The sequence below is a fragment of the Typopeltis vanoorti genome, chromosome 6 (genome assembly GCF_054136105.1).
Source record: "Typopeltis vanoorti isolate ZY-2024b chromosome 6, IOZ_Tvanoo_1.0, whole genome shotgun sequence".
In the NCBI taxonomy this organism is placed as follows: Eukaryota; Metazoa; Arthropoda; class Arachnida; order Uropygi; family Thelyphonidae; genus Typopeltis; species Typopeltis vanoorti.
In genome coordinates this window covers 10,407,364-10,432,086 of record NC_143554.1, presented here as the reverse complement: position 1 = coordinate 10,432,086, position 24,723 = coordinate 10,407,364, and the positions used below count along the sequence as shown (strand labels likewise).

The 24,723-nt window shown below is 36.6% G+C and overlaps 1 protein-coding gene across 7 annotated transcripts in view; it reads right to left on the bottom strand.

Annotated features, from left to right (window-relative positions):
* The window catches only part of LOC150105279 (glucocorticoid-induced transcript 1 protein-like), a 454,175-nt gene that overhangs the window by 235,081 nt on the left and 194,371 nt on the right, over positions 1-24,723 (bottom strand). The window contains exon 1 of one of the 7 annotated variants that reach the window (XR_016548435.1): positions 19,772-19,882. The exons of the other annotated variants lie outside the window; for them this stretch is intronic. The gene's annotated coding sequence lies outside the window, so the exon portion shown is untranslated. Of the gene's footprint in view, positions 1-19,771; positions 19,883-24,723 lie in introns of those variants that run through there. 7 annotated transcript variants of the gene reach the window in all.

Sequence of the window (24,723 nt, the reverse complement as noted above, 5' to 3'; positions counted from 1 at the left end):
TGTTATTGTTCTTAAACAGCGTATTGCCTCTCTTCTTTTATTCTTTCTGAAAACAAATTGGTCTTCATCCAGTAGACAATCTATTTTTTCTAAAAATTATTCAAAATAGAATAATTTTTAGCAAAATTTTGCTGACATAAAGCTAAATTTCCTGCATTTATTAGCATTATTCTTTTTTGGTATTGGTATTATAGTTGATTTCATAAACCCTTTGGTATTTCTCCTCTATCAGAGATTTGGGCTATTAATAGATAGAGTAAGGTTTTTGTCTCATCACCTAAATTTTGTAGTAGTTCTATAGGAATATTGTCTGCACCTGGACTTTTTTCCTTATTCATCTGTGATAGTGCTTTATTAAATTCTTCTCGCATTATTAGGAGTCCTAGATTATCTTCATTTTGATTTTCTATGCTAATACAAACACTAACAACCTCTTTTATATGACTGTCATAAAATACTCGTATTTTATGGATGACAAGCATTAAATATATATATATATATATATATATATATATATATACTAGGGGGCTTTGCCCCCTGACGCCTACGGAGCCCAACCGGGTTCCGGACTGGTGAACTGGTTCTCCTTGAATTCTGATGACTCGAATTTTGAAGGCTCGACACTCAGGGTAGCTCCTGCGTCTCAAAACGTTTCAAATAACTTGACAAAAACGTTACGTAAAAAGGCTTATCATTTTATATTATAGGGAGTAGAAAAACGTTGCATAAAAAAGTTACAGCCTACATCCGTTTCAAGCCGACGTCACATCCGTTTCCAATTTCAGCTTATCATTTTATAGTATAGAGTAGATATACACACACAAAGAAACACAGGCTTTGAAATATTAAGTTTCGTTTCAAACTACTATCAGAATACTAGTGCAGTATTTCAATATAAAAATATCACAAAAAAAAAAACTTTTGAAATCAAACGAAGACTTATGCAAGATGCCTACCTTCTCCATGCTTTTTTTAAACATTTTAAAAAGCATAGATAGAACATTTTAAAAAAAAATTGTAAAAGTCAACGGAACATGTATGCAGATGATATAATAATTATAACAAATCAAATCTCCAATACCAGCTTGCAAAATTACAAGAAACCTGCAGAAATTATATGGCTATAGATTCAAGTAAAACAAAAGATAATGAAAATATATACATATATGTTTTCATATATCTGTATACCCGGAAGATATACAGAAAACACTTAATCGGGAAACTAGAGAACGAGTTAGTAATTTTAATTACCTAGGAGCATACTTTACTTCAAATTTAGCTGACACAGTAACTATAAAACACTCTCTCCATAGCATGGTATATGATGAATAAACTGAATAAATTTGGAAAAACAACAAAATTCCAATAACTCTAAAAATAAAATTATAGGAAAGTATAATACTACCAATAGCTCTGTATGGAGCAGAAACTCGGACCATTAACAAAGAAGCAGAGTGGAAACTGTTGGCATTTGAAATGAAATGCTTCAGTGAAATCAACAAAATTCACAGGATAGAACATAAGACAAATGCTCCAGAGCTGCAAGATTTGAATATCCCAACTCAACAATTCTTAACACAATTAAAAAGTATTAACTCCACCGGTTTCGTCCTACTGTGAGAATGGAACCAGACAGACTTCCTCACCTAATATTTGAGGACACTGTGGAGAGTACAAGACCCAGGGGAAAACCGACATTAACATGGCTTAACGCGGAAAAGAACACACACACATGCCACCGAATTAGAAACTTATTTAATAGTGTATTGGACCTCCTTTAGCCTAAATTACAGCAAATGTGTGAGTTGGCATAAATTCCACATGGTTTGGACTGAATATACGTCTACAACATACCAGACGGATTGTTCCCCCGAGTAACTTTTTCAAGTATGTCCCATACATTTTCTCAATAGGGATCAGATCTGGGCTTTGTGGTGGCCAGAGAAGATGATGGAAGTCGCTGTCATGCTCGCTGAACAGTAGCATTGTCGTCCATGAAACAAAGATCCTTTGTTTTTCCCAATTGTGATCAACACTATAGTCGATTACTGACCAGCAGCATTCTTAAATAGTTAGAACGCGTGGTGACGCACATGACATAGTATTTTGAATACATGCTGGGTAAGTGATGTTTCTAATTTAGAAAACTAAAGGTTTCTAATTCAGTGACCACTATGTCTGTGTGTACAACACACACAGGTCCAAGGCTAAACCAAGAAACAGGACCATACCATCACACCACCACCCTAATATCATAGTTAGGGGTTACGCACTCTGGTAAGAGATCTTCACCTGGCATCAGCCATACCCATACTCGTCATCCGCTCGGTAGAAGGTATAGCGTGATTCGTTGTTCCATAACAACATTTTGCACATATATTTTCCACGGAATGTTCAGATACTTCTCGGAGATAACTCCGAGAGGAGGTATCCGAACATTCTGGACAATGCAATGATTCCTACTTTGTGGCATTTCTATGGAACTGACCATTGTCTTCTTCAGCAAGATATGCACCATGTCACAACGCTGCTGCTGTAACTGTGTAGTTTGCAGACATAAACGTCACCACATTCAGGGTCGCACAGGCTCTAACTAGAGGCTCGAAAAATTAGGGCCACATTGAAGGGGCCCAGAGAACTCTGGTACCTCGGGTCCCGCCAGTCTTAGAAACGTTAAGGCCCTGACCACACTTGACTGGCATCCACACAGTCCTGATCTCAACCCTACTGAACATCTGTGGAATGAAGTGGAGCGCTGAGTGAGGTCAAGCACATCTGCCCGACAACAGCTAAGACTTCATTATATTCCTACAGAAGGAATGGTCCACAATTCCCATTGATCGCTATTGTACGCTTGTGGAAAGTATATCCCATAAGATTGCTGCAGTCATCGCAGCGAAAGGGGTACTACATCTTAAGGTGGGAGCCATGGTGCTTGTTCCTTACACTATAGTGTCAGTTCACTTCTTTCCAAGTAGTGTGTATATACCTGTAATTTTCTGTAAAGCATTACTTAGTGTCAGCTATCCGAATTTTTTTTTCTTCGTAGATTTTTCTTTTCTTTCAAGTGCATTTATACGATTAAACACAAAATGGTTATGCCGAAATATGTTATGCATCATCGAGTGTAGTGTGTCGAACTTCTGAAATGACCCTCGTAAATTATTTCATTAAAAAAATAAATAATATTTTTTCAGTCAGTATTGCTGTACTTTAGAAACACTGACTAGCAGTAACAATGATAAATTTGGAGTAATTCGGTAATTTAGACAGAAAAAGAATTGCAATGTCCGAAGCAAGACCATCATTGTATGTATTGGAGTAATGGAGTGTTCAGAAAAGTTACGATTTTGTTACTGAGAAGAGCGTTACAGGATTGATAACCCTTAGTCCATCCATAGCATGGAAATACGAAAGACGTTTTCCGCGTGGGGTGCACACCTAAAAAAACAGACATTATACAGGGTTGGCCATAATTAAAGAGATGATCAGAGCCCTGTAGCAAAAATGTATTGGACGAAATTCAACCAAACTCGGTGTAAGTACACTCTGGAACATGGGATTTTGATTTACAGAAGATAAAAAATAGTACAAAATTCTGCCGCAAGGAGACATTTAGCGCTATAAACGCATGAAATTCATTAAACAGTGATGGCTAGAAGAGAGAAAACAAATAAATTTTTATGTCCATATAACTTACAAATGTGGTTCAATTTGTCCTCCTTTCAGATGTCCTAAGAACTGCATTCTGTGAATGACATTTTCTACAGCGGAATGCAGCAGATCTGCATTGATATGCCTCACATGCGTTATTCTGTCTTTCATGATTGCTAAATCAGGAACATGTCCTTCATATACCACGCGTTTCAGATGGCCCCACAACCAAAAGTCACAGGGGTTGAGATCAGGCAAAAGATAAACGACTGTGGGATATGGTACAGTCAAGGCATCTTCGCTGTTGTAGTTGCGGAACAACAGTTGCGCAGCATCTCTCGATACCTGACAGCAGAGAAGGTACAAGTCACTGGTCCTGTAGGGCGAAGTTCTTCGAAAAAGTAAGGACGGATAACAAACGATGCAGTGAAATCACACCACACTGACTTTTGGTGAATGTAAAGGGGCCTGATAGAACACATGAAGGTTATTCACAACCCAAATGCGGCAAATTGTAGTCAAGTTTCAGCATTACCATTAAGCAAAGCTTGAGTATGAGAGATCTTTTAAGGGGGGACCCTCAGCATTTGACACAGGATTTTCCACACAGGTGAGTATGGCATGTCCAATTTCCTTGATATTGCCCGAGCACTGTTGGACCCTTGTGCGTTATTCATTGCGTGTTCCACGACGGAAGTTGCAGCTTCGTCAACTTGTCGAGGAAGAATCCGTTTGCGCCCTTCCTGGCCTCACCCTAAAAATCTGCCATTTTCAAATCGTAAAGTTATTTTTCTAAGATTTATTATTGTCATTGGACTCTTTCTCCTATCCTTCAAACGTCAGAATTCTCGAAGAGCGGCATTAGTGTTACTGTGTTGTTGATAGTAAACCTTAACTAGCAATGTGAGATTCATAGCACTTCAGTCTTCTCAGAATGACACGAATCCGTTCGGTCTTCCTTAAATCCACCAACTGATCAGTAGAAATTATGTAAATGCAAATGAAATGAATAAAAGTGAGATTATGCAAATATCATGCGATTCTAGCGAAAATTGTCTGCTGGTGGCAGAATTTTGTACTTTATTTATTTTTTCCTGTAAATCAAAACGCCTTATTCTACAGTGTACTTAAATCAAGTTTAGTTGAATTTCGTCCAATACATATTTCGCCACAGGGCTCTGAACCTCTTTGATTATGGCCACCCTGTATGTACGAGATTTCATAAACAGAGTCGCTATAAGTGCTGCTGAGAGTCTTCGCTGCTGTTATCCAGTCATATTTCAGCAGGGTGTTTTGTCAGATTGTCCGATTTAAAAATTTTGGAATTTACCGACAAATGCTCATCAGCAAATTTTAACCCCCCACCGCTCAACTGTTCTAACTTGAGTGAATCTTCAATTTATCCTGCAGGTGTACACCCGATCATATTATGGCTAGGATTTAGATAGCAATTTTCTGTAACGCATTACTTAGTGTCAGCTATCCGATTATTTTTATATTTCTGAATGTAAATAAGGATCCAATTGATAATGAAATTGAAACGCGATTGCATTTTATAAGCACAATTTACATACTTTGTAAAAACTTTGATGAAATACAACTTTCAGAAGTTTAAGCAACGTAAGAATATCTGTGTATGACCGCTCAATAGCCAGCTTTCTTTTATGCAGCAACATAATCTCTCTCGCACACAACATAATTTACGTAGTACTACCAGGGACGCAAAGCCTGTTCCACAAGGCCAGCTTATCAAGGAAGTGTGTGCTGTTACATCACGATGTCACGCACAGGGTTATCCTGTGACAGCCAGTTAGAAAGAGCATGTAATTATGAGCAGAAAGCGATACCGATTATTACTCATTTTGGCATTTGGAATTTGTTAACACATATGTATTCTATCCATTATCTTCCACAAGCATTATACCGATACAGATTATACAAATATATCAGACCGATTTGCAATTCTGGTTTTGGTGGAGTGATGTAAATCAGGCATTGAAACGGACATCAACACACTCACTACACGCAATTAGGATTTCCTATATGATGATTAATAAACTATAAGTTATCTTAAGAAAGAAAACTTCCATTATCGATTTGTGAATTTATGAATAAAACTTTGAAGCACACATTAAAGAGAAGAGCGATTATAGAAAATGGATGTCAAGGCTGCGTAAAAATTTTGTAAAGAAATGAAACTGAATATCCATTTTACGATGTCTGGGATGAGTTTCATAAAGGAAAGAATTTTTTAAGAGTGACGATCTGCACTTAAACGGATTGAGCGCATGGCGTACAGAACATTTATTGATTAAAAGGATAGAGTAAATGGTCAAAAACAGGGAAATGGGATTTGTTAGGGAGGCGGGTGATAGAGTCAGCGGTTAATAGTACTAAAGTGAATAATCGCTGTGAATATAGGATTAACTGTTCTCAGAAAATAAACTGTATACAGAGTGGGCTAATTCGGGAGGAAGGGAATATTTCAATTTATGTATACTAATACCAGAAGTATTCGGAATAAGTGCGAGGATTTTTTGGCATTAGTACAACTTGGCCAAAAATTATCGGAAGTAGTGAGACTTGGTTAACTGAGAATGATATAGTTATAGGGATAGAATGTAAGGGATACAGTATTTTCAGGGAGGACAGAATGGAGGGATTTGCTAATGATAGACGAAGAGTTGAAGCAAGAAAGAGCAGAAGTGCCTCAAGATGAAGGTATGTAGAGGGCAGTTCATTGGAGACTGTTTGATGTGAGATAGGATGAAATACGTAATTAGCTGACGCTATAATCCAGAGGGTATTAGGGAGAATGTAGTAGTATGCACTAGCAAATTTGCATGGTGAGTGAAGGTCGTGTAATTATTATGCGGGATTTTAACTATAGGGACAGAGATTAGGAGAAGGAATGGTCACAAGGAAGGAAATTGAGTTTTCACAACTGTTAAGAGATATTTACCTCAGACAGCATGTAATGGAAGTGGCAAAAGGTTCGAGTGTTGGATCTGGTCATAGCATCGGAGAGCATATCAATAGCCAATTTAGTCACACTGTCTCTACTTGGAAAAAGCGATCATGTGGTCTTCACCTGAGAGATTGTAAGAAGTGGAATTTTCTGTTCAGGAGGGGTATATGTGGAATTACAAGACAGGTGATTATAAGAAGTTGAGAATTCAGCTTTCAGCAGCGCTATGGCATGAGAATTTGAAGATGGAGAGATGATGATGATGGTGCGTGGGAGATTGTCAAAGGGTGTTTAAGGAAAGCTGTATCAGACTGTATTCCCAGAGTCAGGAGGAAAAATCAAGTAGGAGTAAGACAGATGAAGCAGGAGTTGGAGATAAAGAAAAGGTTGTTGAGGAAGTATAGAAAAAAAGGTCATCAGCATATCCATGAGCACTACAAGGTAGAGGCAAGGAGAGCGACTTGTATGGTAAGGAAAACCAAAGCTAATTATGAGAGGAAGCTAGCTGATAAGTCCAAAATAAATCCTAAGGAGTTCTTTCGCTATGCGGCAAGTAAAGGGAGAAATAACATATAAGGATAAGGAAGTCATTTTGTCTCTTTATAATGTCTCTTAATCTCTTTACATTCCTGATAAACCACACCTGGATTATTGTACGCAGATTTGATCTCCCGGGTTCCAAGGGGATAAAGAAGTTGTAGAAAGTGGATACGAGTATGTGGATTACAGACTCTGGTTAACAAGAGAATGAGGAGTGATACGATAGAGGTCTATAAACTTTTGAATAGGTGTTATAGGATAGCGTCTGATTAAATTATTCGTGATATGGAAGGTGAGAAGAGAAAAGGAGGCATCAATGGAAGTTAAATTTATTTGCAGTCAAGAAAGGGGTAAGAGCTAAGTTTATCACTCACAAAAAAAAACGGTTAGTGTGCAATGCAAGTGTCTTGCGATGAGTCTTCTGACTCCATGGTGACACTGTTGTAATAATAACATTTTAAATGTAAATCGCACCCACGAAAGGATGTAAAAACTTAACGTACATAAATCTCTAATAAATCTTTAAGATTCACGCCTCACAATATGACCTATACGATATTTTTTTCTGTATGCTCTTTATTAATTTCATTTTAACACCTATCATCTCCAAACTTCATGTCTTCTGGATCCATGAGATCTCAAAAGCATCGATCCTCCTTCTGTCTTCCTTCTTTACTGTCCACGTTTCTGCCCCATAGAGGAATGTAGACCAAATAACGCGTATAACGATTCTTAACTATTTTTTTTATTATTATTAATATTTTATTTCTCTTGCTAACGTCCTAAGTAAGTGAACATTCAGCTTGATCTATAATTTGGTTTTTAATTTCACTTTCGGAAGTATTTCCTTCTGGTTACTATGATATTTTTTAAAATTTAATGTAATCATATTTTTGTATTTATATACTATATTAATTTTTGCGAGTTTTCCTCTCAGTAATTAATACAGTGCCATCCACACAACTAAGATTTCTTCCTAGAGAAACAAACCAAAAAACGCATAACCCTGTCTTATACACCTTTTTGTATTCGGAAAGTTTCTTGCAGTTCATCGTTCATTTTTACGTTTACAGTTTGGTTCCAATATGCATAAGGATATTATCTTATCAATCCTGTCTATTCTTTTCTTTATTCATGTTTCTATTAATTTCGTATGGTGAACAGTAATCAAATGCTTTCTTATATTTAAAAAGAAAATGCACCTTTCTGCATTTCTAAGTTTCTTTTAGAGTATCATTCTGATAGCGAAAATGCTCTCTCTCTCCTCAGTTTTTCATAAATACACTTTGGACATTCTTTCTTGATTTTATTCTTTCAGTATAACTCGTTAATTTTACTGCATGGTTCATTACACTTATTGGTCCGCAATCTTCACATTCAGCAGCCTCAGGCTTTCTTTCAGGATGTTTATACAAATATTATTCCTATATATTCCAATAAGTTCACATTTGGTCAAACAGTTACTTTAAGTCGTGAATTCCATTTTAAATAACTCGCTGGTGTAAGGTTTTTATTAAACACAGAATTTTCGCCGAATGTCAAGGGCATCTTCAGGTTCTGCAAAAAATAAACTTTTAGCCCACCTTGGAGTGTATTAAATTCCTGCCACTGTGGATTAGCGTCTTCTGGCCAAACTGGTAGATCGGCAGATATTCGTTGTGGTGAACACCTCGATTACATATTCCATGAGCCAGAACATTCGGGCCTTGCAAAACATGCTATCTCCGACAAATCTCGAATCCTTTGGAAGATTAAGGTCCTTCAACAAAAGCATTTATTTTATCGAAAGCTCACACAAAGAGTTATGAAACCTTGATTCGTCGTCCGAATCTGGAAAGAAACTGAAAGAAATTATCCCGTTTATATGAAATAGTACTTCACACATTTCGTAGACAATAGTGGTTGTGTGTGTGTGTCAATACTTCGTCGCTTGTTTAAATTTGTACAGTCAAGGACTTCATGTCTTTCAGATTGTGCCGTTCTATCATGCAGGGTATATCACACGATTTCATTCTACTTGTTTAATTTTAATTTCAAAATCATTATGATCTTTAAGATTATGTGTCGAATAAAAATATTACGTAAATATTAATCCGTAGTGAGCTTCATTCAACTAATACAGCTTAGGTTTTCATTCAACAAACTATTTAATTTTCTTCTAAGGCATTTAGCACTTCTGAATGAATGTCAACTTGACCTGGTGCCTTTCCTGTTTTCATTTGTTCTATAGCTCTTAATATTTCTTCTTGATAGTACTGGAGGTACTATCTGAAGATGGGCAAATTCTGAAATTATTTCTCTCTTATCTCTTAAAAGATCTGAAGTACATTCAACCAGCATTTCTTTAATTTCTTCAGTTCCAAATAGCATTGTGCCATCACTGCTCTTGATTGAAAAGTTCCGCTTTCTTGTCTTAGTGTAACTTTGAGTTTAATATTTCTTTTTTTTTTTTTTTTGTCTATTTCCTTGCACTAATTGTTATTCGTTTATCTCTTAGCAGGCTCCTTTATTATTTTATTTAAATATTCATATTCTGGTATATTTTTTGCTTGTTTTCTTCTATTGAACAGATTCAATACGTCTTTTTTTTTTTCATTCATCCATGGTTCACTTAAAAAACGCGGTCATAGGCATCAATTGAAACAATGGAACGTGGTTCGAGTCTGATTCTGGGTACGTTTTGGTTTTCACAATATTATTTCGAAATTAAATTTTTTTTAATTATATAATAAATCTGGTTTCTGATTTTAATATCAGTAAACTTTCGTAAGTACATAGTCTTTTTAGTTGTTGAAAGAAGGTATTTATTATCATCAGATCATTTTGCTAACAAAACTCAATTATCCTTATACGTCTGTCTTTCATATCACCAGTTCAAAGCTACCATTTATATGAACGGTCCTCTTCCCGTGGATCCAACTTTTTGCACTTAAGTATCCTATAACGGTCAAAATATCAGATTTGTTTTGTAACCTTTTATATCTCTTTATAGAACTCTTCTTCGGCCTTTTAATAATTGCTGTTAGTAGCAGCATATACCTAGAGATACCAATCTCAAAAAAGTTTTCTTGCACGTTAGATTATTATGCTTGTATCATTTACAGGGCTAATATCCAAGAATACTTTTGACAATCCATTTTCTTTTCTTGTATGTGCTCTTGATCGCATATTGTCTAAACTCGCATAGTAAATTTATATTTAGTATCTTTCCGTTAAATTCCGCTAAATTCTCATTGGAGCAACGTTCCAGAGGGAAGAGCCTCTGGAACGTTGTGATATCCTCCCCCCCCCCCCCACACTTCGCTGAAGAAATGAAAGGTGACGAAAACCATCTAGACTTTCAAAAATACCACCCATACTACACATCCCGTTTGGAGGGAGGAGACGTTATCCACTGGTCCATTCAGGTTGGCTAACCCATTCACAACACACGCAACGCATTATTTTTATGGGCATTTCATGGGCACTGCTCCAACCAAACTGGTCACCCCATACTTCTAATGTCCCCCTAAACATGGAAACATGAGTAGCTGTGTCAACATCTACACACGGATCAGCTTCAAACTTGCAGAACTAACTTTGGATCCTACTAATCTCTCTCTCTCTCTCTATGAAATCACAACAGCGAGCCAGTTAACCCGCACAGATTAACCAAACCCTTCTCTCCGCTCCTCTGCAAAGCCAGCAGAGCATATGCAATTAACACACACACACATAATACAATACAACAGCTTCGTAGCCTTAGTTCCTTCGGCCGTAATTCCAAAAAGCTATAACAACCAAACATCGCATATCCTCCAGTTATTCAATGTTATGCAAGATTCCTTCTTTCACCCTAATCATTAATTATCGAGAGAGATAATCTGATGCATAGATAACCATTCTCAAATCATTGCCAGAAACTGTTACTTACTTGTTATGTTCCATCCAGTCGTTTTCGATCCTGGTGATTCTATGAACATACATTCTCCATTCAGATCTGTCCCTGACCATATCTTTCAGAATTTCCAAGCACATTCTAGTTGCTTCTTTAACTCATTCCACCCATCTAATTCTTGGTCTTCCTCTTCTCCTATTTCCATCAACTTTAGCAAGCATCATCATCATCTTCTCCAGACTGTCATTTGCTCGCATAATACGTCCGAAGTATGACAATTTTTGCTTGATGATCATAGCTTCGAGGGAGCAATCTGGCTTTATTCTGTCTATCACTGATTTATTGGTTTGCTTTGCAGCCAACTTTCACATGCATACAGCACCACAGGGAATACCATTGCTTTCACGATTCTGATTTTTGTTGCGAGGCTAATATCTTTAAAGATCTTGCTTAAATTTGTCATTGCTTTCTTTTCGAGTAATAATCTTCTAACTTCTTTAGTACAATAACCATCTTTATCAATTCGGGATCCTACGAGCACAAAATTGTTAACTGCTTCCATTTTCTCCCCATCTACTTCAAAATCATTAAGTTCACATGTTGCCATAACTTTTTTGTCTTTTTGAGGTTAACTTTAAGACCATATTTAGCATTTTCTTCTTTAACTTTCATAATAAGTTCCTCCAAATCTTTGCATTCTGCTAGCAAGGTGGTATCATCTGCATACCTCAAATAATTAATATTTCTTCCACCAATTTTAATTCCAACTGAAGACTCCTCCAGCTCTGCCGTTCTTAAAATGTATTCGCTGTATACAAGTTAAACAGGTACGGAGATAAAATACATCCTTGTCGCATCCCTTTACCTATAGTGAAATACTCAGTTTCTCCAAGATATGTTTGGACAGTAACTTCTCTTCTTATTCATAATAAAGATTACTTACTAGAAACTCACAAATATCTTGGTTAAAAAAAAAATTTTTTTAAAAGTATAATTGCACGAATGAATGGAAGAAGTTCCAAAATCACTACGTCATAAATAACTTAATAAAAAATATTCACTAATTATAAGTTGCTTAATCTATAGTTATATCTAAGAGATTAATTACCATATCACAATCACAGCAATATGACTAGATCTTGCTGTTTTTTTTTTAATGCAAGCCTATTAAATATAGTAAGGCACATACTTTAACTCATTCAAAATAAACAAATAAATAAATAAATGCTGAATATTAGACCAGAATTGAATTCTTCCACTGGGATACATCCTTCTGTGGATATTTCCTTATGATTTAAAAATATTACTTTCTTTTCCGTACTAAATTGTATGTTCGAAACAAAAGAAAATTTGTTTTTAAAAACACAACCAAAACTAATCTTCATATTGTGAGATAAAAAAAAAAAGGAATTGTTACTGATGATACAGATGTCCTTTAAACAGAAATGGAGTCCATAAAGTAAAAGATCCGCACCCAATTGTGAACTCTTCAAAATAAGCATAAAATCAATTCTCTTGTCTACATAAAAGGGTTTGATGCAAATTGATTTTTTGTTTATAATCACTGGAAATTTTAATAGACAGGTAAATGGTAGCTCATTTACCTGTCTAAGGATCTGAAGGAAATCCAAGGTTTATATAAATTACCAGTTGAAGTACAATGGAGATAGACTTCTAATTGTTTTTCCTGGTGAAAATATTTGGACCAGAAGAACATAAACGTTTTTCCTCGATTGCAAGAAAAAAGATCTTAGCAGCCATGTCAATTCTTTTACACACTGTATGTACAGGCTATCCTAGAGGACTACCAACATTTGCAGTACTTAAGCAGATTGCGGGTGCAGGTTGTTACTTTGTCAATCCTTGTCCTTCAACTTGAAGTACATAAATCCGTTGTAGCAAAGTTAGTGACATGGACGCATCCAGTCTTAAGAGGGACTGGGAGAAAGAGGATATCACAACATCATGACCTAGATGCATCGTCTTCACTGTTATGCCTCACATGCAAAGTATTGTATGTATATATGTAAAGCAGGTGCAAACTATTTGAAAAACAGGTTCATGTTATCAGAACACCTTGTTGAAGAATGGCAAGTACACCACAGGTAAAAATGCGTATTGGAACAGTTCAGAGACTACTAAGAATGCAATTTAAAGCACGCAAGCATATTTCTGGCAAGTCAATTTTAACGTCAGAAAACGATAGTATGGGCTGCTAACGAACACGGATCATTTGAGAATTTGGGTCGTTTTAGCAATGATTATATGAATAACCAAGCAATAAGACCAGAACGTATGACTAAGAATGTTTTCTTCGCTGTTATGGTGTAGGGTTGCATTAGTTCTCGAATATGTACGAATGAATGTACACTGTCGAAGGTGCTATCAACGCAAAAATATACAAATATACTCTGGATAAATGCTTTCTTCAATTCTCTATAGATCACTTTCCTGTATGCATATATATTTTTCAAATAATACACCTTTACTATGTGCAAGAAGAATGGTAGAAACATCAAGTGAATAGTGTCAGTTTATCAATTCCCCATGAACATGGCAAAACACTTGTGAAAAGAAACCCAAATCCACAACCGTCGACCCAGACAATCATGAGTTTATATAGAGATTTCAGTGCATTATGTAAAATCGACGAAAATTCTAGTGTGATTGATGTTAAATGGCATCCTAGAAAAAAGCGATTTTTAGTGAATTAATGCAAGGTTAAATATCTACAAAAATGCAGACTTAAAATTAATTTGAACTTCAAAAAGGAAGTGTGTATATTTCCCTTCTGTCACATATTGTACATACATATAGTAGAATATACTCCTCAATAATAATAAGTCGGCAGCCATTACAAGTACCGAAATCTACATAAAGCTTAACTGTTGCGCATGTGTGAAAAAGGCATATGAGAGGTGGTGAGCCACTAAACATAAAATCTTCTCCTCTATTTGATTGGTGTATGTTATCTGTTAACGGGTTTAAAACTCCCGTTGAAGTAATGATGTTATTGTGATAATTTTCTTCAATAAAGGAGGGAATTTAAGGAGAAAGGTGACCATCAGGCGCAGAAACAGTATAAAGCTCAGGCCAGGATGGTAACAACGGTGGTAAGAAAAGCAAAAGCAGATTACGAAAGAAAATTGGCCATGCAGGCTAAAGAGAATCCCAAACAATTTTTTCAATATGATGCAAGTAAAAGGAAAAATGCTCATGGTAGAATGATCTTAAAAAATGCTGAGGGTAGGGAGGTAACCGAATCAGTCGATATTGTGGAATTACTGAGCGAGCACTTTGCAAGAGTATATCATCCAGGTGGTGACTTTGCAGGAATGGAAGAACCAACAGCTTATACTGGAATTGTGATGAATGAAGTAGAGGTAACTAGTCTATTACAGAACCTCAATGTCAATACATCTGTGGGATTGGATGGTATACCAGATCGTGTGGTACGTGAAGCGGCTAAAGAATTGTCAGTGCCCTTGAACATTTTGTTTAACTTGAGCCTCGTGTCTGGGTCAGTCCCAAGGGGGTGGAAAGAGGGGAAAATAGTTCCGCTGCACAAAGGTGGTTCCAAGGCTGCTGTTGAAAATTACCGGCCAATCAGCATAACAGGAATCATGATCAAGGTCTTAGAGAAAATAGTCAAGAGGGAAATACAAGATTGGATAGAAGAAAATGGGATACTGTATCGGGGACAGCATGGTTTTGTGAAGGATAGGTCATGCCTCAGTAACTTGCTCACGTATTATAACACAGTGACGGCTGAACTGGATAAGGGTAATGGGTTTACAGTGATTCTACTGGACCTTGCTAAGGCCTTTGACAGGATACCACATGGAATTCTAATCAGTAAATTACAGCATATGGGGATGGACATAGGGTTGGTGAGATGGATAGGAGGGTGGTTGACGGAGAGATATCAGAGTGGTTTACTCAGGAGTAGAGTCCACAAGACGGCCTGTGACTAGTGGTGTGCCACAAGGATCTGTTCTTGGACCACTGCTGTTTAATTTGTTCATTAATGATATAGGAAAGGATCTGAGAGGAACAGTTCATTTGTTTGCAGATGATGCGAAGTTGGGGAGGGCAATAGTGAATGCAGATGACGTCAGAATTTTGCAGGATGATTTGGATAGATTGGAGGTCTGGGCTGAGGAGAATGGATGTCAATTTAATGTGGCAAAATGTAAGGTTATGCATTTTGGGGTGAAAAGATTGGCGTCAGTTTACTGCATTGGTGGAACTGTGCTCCAGGAAATTGATGAGGCACGAGATTTAGGAGTGTTGGTGGATAAGGAATTGAAATTTAGGGGACACATTGCAAAAGTGGCCAAATCAGCTCATCAAATCACTTGGTTGCTGAAGAATACGTTGACAAGCAGAGACAAGCAGGTTATTGTTCCTCTGTATCGAGCCTTGATAAGATCCCATCTCGACTACTGTGCCCAGATTTGGTCACCTAGATTTCTTCTTGATGGGGAGGATTCAGAGGCGAGTGACCAAGATAATAGCAGGTCTGTGGAATGAACCTTATGAGAACAGGTTGAGGATTTGTGGGTTGCAAAAATTGGTTGATAGGCGGAGGAGGGGAGATATGATTGAGTCATTCAAATTACTGAAGGGTTTCTATAAAATTAATTCAGAAGATATTTTTGAGAACAGGGCTGGTTGTGGGAGGACTAGGGGACATCCATGGAAACTGGGCAAAAGTGTGGTCAGTAAAGGTGTTAGAGCTGGGTTCTTTACTTTTAGAGTAGTGAATGAGTGGAATGCGCTCCCTGAGTCTGTGGTGGATGCTGTGACAGTGAATGAGCTTAAGGCGAGGTATGATAGATACTGTATGAATGTTGAATAGTTGTGATGAATATGATTTGGGGCCTCCCTCGATGAGTCTAATGACTCCCTGGAGTTGCCCGTAATAATAGTAATAGTAATAAACATATCGTCACAAGAAGTACAGAGGAAAGTAACATGAATAAATTTACTATATATAAACACTATAATTTCAAAAGCGAATCTTAAATTTCCACATATAATTTTGATCATAACCGGATTGCTATAAATTACAGTCTGTTACATATCAGTATATTATGCACATTGCTAAGTGAATTAGTTACTTTCACACGGAGGTAGCGGCCAAAGCACCTAATATGCTAGGCTATACATGAAAAACGAAACTAAATCCTGTTTCTTGACATCGAGGCAAGCCAACTTCTAATTTGATTTATCACATAAAACGACTTTTCAACACTTGCTGGCGAAGTATAAAATGTGTCTGTTATGTTTATGAATAGCTTCTTGGTTTTTCAGCGTATTTCGTTAAATTTTTTTAATCCGTATGCATATAAAAACTCCGCCCTCAACAGACGAATTTTAATGACTTTTAATGGGATTATATTGATCAAGTGCATATAATAAGCAACTATGTTAAACCAACTAAGGTTGTTGGCATCTTCAGGGTACATAACTGATGTAAGGCACTAAAAAGTAAAAATGTGTTACAAACTATAATAAACCGATTCCAATTATATTAAACAAAGAACCGAGCGCGTACAATACATGCATAGAACGTGCATGATCTGACTTGTTATTTAGGAACGTACTATAGTTGGCACTGTAATTCAGTTCTGGCAAGTTGAGAGATCTAATAATGGTCTTCCAGATCACGGGTAAGATTAGTCCTTGTTAAGGTTTTGCATTCAGTGGGCAAAGGTTGTGGCCTCTTCAAAAATTCGGGAGCGGAAGTTCTCTATGTAAGGAATTGTGCTTCTATCCCAACTCTATGGTATGGTTCGTTCTTGGGAAATGAAAAGCTAACAGCGATTTTTCTTCTCTGTTATTATTCACGTCACCTATGTGTTCTTTTTGCCTAATTTCAAGGCTCCCTGAAGTTTGGCCGATGTAATTCAAGCCGCACGAGCAGGGTATGTTGTAAACTCCAGCATATTTGAAGAAATGATGGCTATCTTTTGGAGATCTTAAGAATTGTCTAATCGTTTCTGTAGGTTTAAAGGCCACTCTTATTTTATGTGGTCTAAAGAGTGTTGCAATCTTATTGCAAACTGTCCCTAAGTATGGAATAACGATGGTAGAAATATAATGTATATCATCTCGTTGTCTTTGTCTGGGTTCAGAGAAAAGTATCTTGTGGACGAGTCTTCGAGGAAATCCATTCATGGTAAGGTTGGTAGATATCAGGGATAGTTCTTCCTGGAGGTCTTGTTGATCTGTTGTAAGGAGAGAGAGGCACGGTTCTTCAGCATGTGTACAATACTAAGTTTCTGAGAAATGTGGCGGCAGGAAGTGAAATGTAAATAACGTCCTGTATTGGGAGGTTTGTGATAAACTGAGAGATTGATACCACCATTCGGAAGCTTCTTAATTAAAGTGTCCATAAATGATAATTGGTTATCTTTTTCAAGTTCTAGTGAATTTGACTGTGTTGTAGAGAGTTGATTTTGTTAAGAAAGTCGAACAGGTCCTTTTTTGTGTGGTTCCAAACAATAAAAGATATCGTCCACGTATCTCCACCATAATGTGGGTTTAGGGTCTGTTTGAGATAAGATTTTACTTTCAAAATCCTCCATAAAGAGATCAGCACAAGATGGATGGAATAAAACCAAATATCAGCAATTGACTGGCCTTGCAATGGGTAGCCCCCTCTCTCCATCTTGTGCTGGAGAGAGGGGGCTACCCTTTATGGAGGATTTTGAAAGTAAAATCTTAACTCAAACAGACCCTAAACCCACAGTATGGTGGAGATATGTGGACGATATCTTTATCGTTTGGAACCATACAAAAAAAAGACCTGTTCGACTTTCTTAACAAAATCAACTCTTACACCACACAATCAAATTCACTCTAGAACTTGAAAAAGATAACCAATTAGCATTTATGGACACTTCAATTAAGAAGCTTCCAAATGGTGGTATCAATCTCTCAGTTTATTGCAACCTGCCAATACAGGACGTTATTTACATTTCACATCCTGCCACCACATTTCTCAGAAACTTAGTATTGTACACATGCTGAAGAACCGTGCCTCTCTCTCCTTACAACAGATCAACAAGACCTCCAGGAAGAACTATCCCTATATCTACCAACCTTACCATGAATGGATTTCCTCGAAGACTCGTCCACAAGATACTTTTCTCTGAACCCAGACAAAGACAACGAGATGATATACGCTATATTTCTACCATCGTCATTCCATACTTAGGGATAGTTTCCAATAAGATTGCAAGACTCTTTAGACCACATAAATAAGAGTGGCCTTTAAACCCACAGAAACGATTAGACAATTCTTAAGATTTCCACAAGATAATCATCCTTTCTCCAAATATGCTGAAGTTTATAACATACCCTGCTCGTGCGGCTTGAATTACATCGGCCAAACTTCCAGGAGCCTTGAAATTAGGCAAAAAGAACACATAGGTGACGTCAATAATAACAGAGAAGAAAAATCGGTGTTAGCTTTTCATTTCTCAAGAACGAACCATACCATAGAGTGGGATAGAAGCACAATTCCTTACATATGGGAGAATATGGGAGAACTACCGCTCCCGAATTTTTAAAGAGGCCACAACAGTTGCCCGCTGCATACAAAACCTTAACAAGAACTAATCTTACCCATGATCTGGAAGACCCTTATTAGATCTCTCAACTCGCCAGAAATGAATTACAGTGTCAACTATAGTACGTTCCTAAATAACAAGTGACATCATGCACGTTCTATGCAGGTATTGTACGCGCTCTGTTCTTTGTTTAATATAATTGGAATCGGTTGATTGTAGTTTATAACACATTTTTACTTTTTAGTGCCTTACATCAGTTATGTACCCTGAAGATGCCAGCAGCCTTACTTGGTTTAACATAGTTGTTTATTATATGCACTTGATCAATATAATCCCATTAAAAGTCATTCCAGAGCTTTTTGGTCAAGAAAATTAAACGTTTTTTTAAGACGAATTTTAATTTAGTATTTGGGAACTTGATTGAACTAACTGTCGGTTCGTTTCAGTTTGGGTTACATCGGGCCATTTACATCAGCAGCATAATTTTCCAAAGGGGATTCGAAATGAAATCAAATTATATGTTACAAATGAACTATTTACAACAGTGAACGACAAGTCATACACATGCCAGAAGTGTAGTGAAAGTGTAAGGCGATTCAAGGGGGGGGGTCCTAATTAACAAAAGGTCATAAGTTGTGTCTATAGGACGTGTAAACCATTTCTAACACGTCAAAAAAAAACAAGCAAGCCGACAAAATCAGCAATTTACAAATATGATACCCTAACTTCTGAGACTTATTGGAAGTGACCTTCTCATAGAAAGTTCTAGAAGTACTTTCACTATAACCCGCTCTCAAACAGGCGCAGGGACTTATTGCTCAGTATGTATAACTCAAAAACAGCTTCGAGATTATTCGAATTGCTGCGATAAAGAATGATGTCACTACACAAGGATTCTACTGAAACAAAGCTTTTTGTTATTATTGTTATATCCTTTCTATACTTGTTTTCTGCGTCAAATAAGTAATTTCCTCCCTCCCCCCGTCACTTATCGCTAGATCAACTTGAACTATTATAAATTTAACGAAAAAAATAAAAAAATAAAAATCCAAAGCGTGATATTTCTTTTAAAGGGAATAAAGTTTACGGGGATAATCACCTACCCTTCTAACTAAAGCACACTGAAATCTGTTAGAAGATAAACGTACTTACTTGTCATCAATTCTAGACAGAAAACTGCAAAGCAAAAGAGAACACGTCCCCCCCAAAAGAGCCTGCCCGCTCTTCTCATGAAGAGTTCCACTTTACTCTACGTAATGCCAAATCAGCATGGAACCTGGCAACATGTCGAGGTTGAAGGTTTACCAACAGGAGGAAAAAACATTTTTAGCTTATATTCGGAAGCCTATGCGCTCTCGTGTCAAGTTTTACCGTGCCAGGGCTCAATGCCAAACTGGATGCATCAAGGTGAAGGCTACACACACGCGCGCCATAAGGAGCCCAGCAGTCTAACTGCTTTGACATAACTGTGCGAGAATTTTCTGTTGAACTCTGTACTTTTCTCACGCTGCATCCAAGATCTCACGCTATAGACCTAAATATTTCTTCGAAATGAGGAAAGTTCAATTAGCAATTCTACTTAAAATTAAAATATTTTAAATAGAAATTAATTTCAGTTCTCTTATACACTCGTTCTGATTAAATTTACTACTTAGTGTAAACAATACAATTGCCAGAAATCTTTCAAGTGATCAGGATTTTAAAAATTATTTTTTATATACTATATTCTTCCTTTTTTTTCATATTTCCATGTACATGTATTGGTTCTTTTATTATTATTATTATTCCTGACACCTCCAAGGAGTCCGAAGACTCATCGCGGGAGGACACCTACAACTGTCTCAACCACTACACCGAACCTCTAATACGAATCATCTCCATCAACAGCCCACCACAACTAGTATTTTTTGTCTGTAAATTGTGTGTTCTGAAGGGCCGATTTGTCTGTATGCGGGATGAAAAACCCGAGTTTCCGGAAGAAAAAACCTACTACCTCCCTATGAGATCGGCTAACTCACCTTCAAAATCAAAATTGTATTTACTTCTAATACATCTAGAAGTAAATACATCTTAGTAAATATATTCACAGTTCTGAATTCAAACTTTATTAAATCTAATTTGCGTTAGCTTCTGCAGCTCAAATAACTGTCCGTACCAACTATACTCACAGACTGTTGGATTTTCCTAGCGATAATAAGACCTCAAAACGTTCTTGCCATTTTGAGTGAAGTTATTTAATTTCATATTTCTATGTCCGATAACACTTAAGTGTAAAATTTAGCGTCTCAAGTCCTCGTTCCGTTCATATATGGCGCAAAGCTATGCTAAACGTTCTTTAAAATAGTATAAACTCGCATAATAACAACGGCATGGTCACAGTCCGTACTCAAGATACCTGGGAGTTGCTCAGTGCATTTTCGGAATGCCTGCTATTCATTCGAGTTTACTATATCGACTGTCAGAAACTCCAATTCAAGTTCTGATGATCGACAAAATCATCTTGATTCAAGATTCCGAAATTGAAGAGAAGCAACAGCTAGTACGAATTGTTCCGAGTCATAAAATCAAACTACATGAAATGGTTCCAGTTGAACAGGACCGGATGAGGTAGGGACGAAAGAATTTGGGCGAACATTTTCTTATTTGACCATTAAATGATCCCTGTTTTTAATTTTCTATTTATATTGCAATCCTATATTAATTATTAAAAACAACACGTAAGTCCACAGTAATAACTTTAATTAATAAATAAGGTAGATATTTCGTACTAAAACTAATAGTACATCTTCAGTGTTACAAACAGATAGGAATAGAATACAAGTACCGAACATTCGGTGGACCACCTTTTAAAATACAATGTTGTCGCGAGCAAGGAAATGAAAGAAATTAATAAATAATTAACATTTAAGATAATTAGTTTTTTTAATGATTACATAAAATAAAAGTCTCCCAGATCTTCGAGAGAGAGAGAGAGGCAATCATTTCGATTTAAATTCGGTCGGTGTAAAAAAGCTTCACAACTTTCTTTAAAGAGGCGTTCATATTTGAACCTGCATCTATGAAGTAGAATAGCTTTATCCCACTGGATATTATGGGTAGTGGTAATACTGTGTTGTGTTAGACCAGACTTCTGAGGTTTGTTGTAATCAATATAATATTGATGTTCTTTAATTCTTTTTTCCACAGAATGGCCAGTTTGTCCAAAATAAGAAACATCGCATTCACAAGGAATTTGGTAAACGCCAGCCAAAGACAGAGAAGACAATTTATCTTTTGTAGAAGGCAATAAGGAAGAAATGTTGTTGATAGGAATATAAGTGGGAATCAATTGATACTTTTTTAAAATTCTACCTATAGGTTCTGAGATTCGTGGTATGTAGGGGATTGGAACATAAGATTCAATTATCTGTTGGATTTGATTAGTGTGGTAATTATTAGATACCATTAACTTTTTAATGATGGAAAGTTCTTGTTGTAAGATTTCTGGAGAAGAGCAAACTTTATGTGCCCTATTAATTAGAGATTTAAGAATGCCAAATTTTTTAATTGTATGGTGAGCAGACTTTTTATGAATGTTCTCTGTCTTTGGCTGGCGTTTACCAAATTCCTTGTGAATGCGATGTTTCTTATTTTGGACAAACTGGCCATTCTGTGGAAAAAAGAATTAAAGAACATCAATATTATATTGATTACAACAAACCTCAGAAGTCTGGTCTAACACAACACAGTATTACCACTACCCATAATATCCAGTGGGATAAAGCTATTCTACTTCATAGATGCAGGTTCAAATATGAACGCCTCTTTAAAGAAAGTTGTGAAGCTTTTTTACACCGACCGAATTTAAATCGAAATGATTGCCTCTCTCTCTCTCTCTCTCGAAGATCTGGGAGACTTTTATTTTATGTAATCATTAAAAAAACTAATTATCTTAAATGTTAATTATTTATTAATTTCTTTCATTTCCTTGCTCGCGACAACATTGTATTTTAAAAGGTGGTCCACCGAATGTTCGGTACTTGTATTCTATTCCTATCTGTTTGTAACACTGAAGATGTACTATTAGTTTTAGTACGAAATATCTACCTTATTTATTAATTAAAGTTATTACTGTGGACTTACGTGTTGTTTTTAATAATTATACTATGCCACAGGTCCCTCTAAAAATAATAATCCTATATTAAGTAATAATGAACCATGAGAGACAGAGAGGGCACTGTCATCGGATGAGAATAACCAACATACTTTTAGAAAGTAACATGTCTGCTAACTGTTCGAAATGTATTAAATAATCACATTAAGCATTTTTTTACGATAACTTGATTGTAGCTCAAGGTATAGTTCACAATTAAAAAAAAAAAAAGTAACCGATATCGGGAGTAACTGTCCTCTTGCAAAGAATTGGCTCGCTTCCGTTATCTTCTGAAGCTTTAGCCGACTTCATTCAAGAATGCTCAACACTGAATTACTGCGAAATAAACCACAAATACAATCGAACGTGCATTTCAAAATACTTGAAGATATTTTTTTTTTTAACTATATGGCGTTTTACAAGTATTTGATGCTTTTAATTAAGTTAAATGCCTAGGTTAGCTAACGTGCAGAAAAGCTTCAATTAGGAAAGGTATTTGGTCATGCGGTCAGTATATCACTATGTGGATCGGTGGAATTTTTCGCATTTATCAGTCTTTATATCTGGAACATATTGCTATTCATGCGCATTCCTAAGGAATTCCTTTAGATGTTTTAGAGAACCAGGCTTTAAGAAGACCGGATTAAAGACATTTAGTGTTAAATTTGGCAAGGAGTGTAGGTTCTAGTCTTCTTCCATCTTTGTCGGTTAATTAACTGGAAAATATACATAACAATTTTTTGGGTGGAGGGACAAGGAATATGACGTCCTGGGCACACACACACACACACTGATCGTCTAAAGCAATGTTGATGTCGATGGATGTCTGCTGCACGAAAATGGGGCGTTCAATGCAGGCTGTTGTTAACTTTTACCAAACTGAAGCAGTTTTCCTTTTTATTTACAGTATTTCTCCATCATATGGTAACAGAGGAAATATAATTAAATTACAAAAAAGAACACACAGCTAAAAACAAAAATGAAATAAACTAAGTTTAGAATGCCGTACTGCATGCTATTCAAAATCCTCGCAGATCGGCTCTGTCAGTTATTGCCAATGTAAAAGTAGAATAATCATTTGTAAAATATCAAAACCTTGGGAATGCGGCAGGATATAAAGTTCAGTAAGTTAGAAAGATAATATCCTTGAGCCATGAAGGCAGATCAGATAATGAAAATATAAAAATTTTTACTTGGTGAAAAAGATGGATCAAGATGTAGTCCCATGCCAAGATGCCAACAGCTCTATCAATGCAGTTTTATGCAGAGGAGGGGGGGGGGAATAACTTGCCAACGATAAACACATTCTAAAATGCTAAATTATTACTACTTGAACAATACTACGTGACTAGCGTTGCAATTGAAGTAAACAAATGAGAGGTTAATTTCTTGAGCAGAAATAGTAACAATGAAGCATCCTTACTTGGCTACTATGAAAATAGTAGATCCTCTCATGCAACTACGGTCTTCGGAGAACAGGTTATTTTTACCTAGCCCAACAGCGCCAGGAAAACTTTTAAAACATCTAAGTACACATGATTAATGACCATACTGTTGCTACAGTTTCATGTGACGCGGGGTTGCTAGGTAGTGGATTCGACGATAGCATCATCTCGAAGTCAGCGTAACCCGAGACAACCGCCTCATTGTCCTCTTTTCACATAATTATCTGCATGGAGTGGCATGTGGGTTGGATGAACGAACAAGCTTGCGACAACAGAACAGGAAACTCTCTCCACTCGAAACGAACAGAGATCCAATATGCCAGCTGTTTCCGCTGAATAAAGTTCAATTTTGACACCAATAAAATGACAGGAAGCGAACAAAATGGACAAAAACCTATTATATATCTATACACATAATATATATGCTACACCTTGAGATCTGATTCGCGCGCACTTACGAAAGGCGGGGAACTACGTAAAATGCCTAGTTGAAAGAATCATAACTAAAGCACATTTTAAGTTGTATT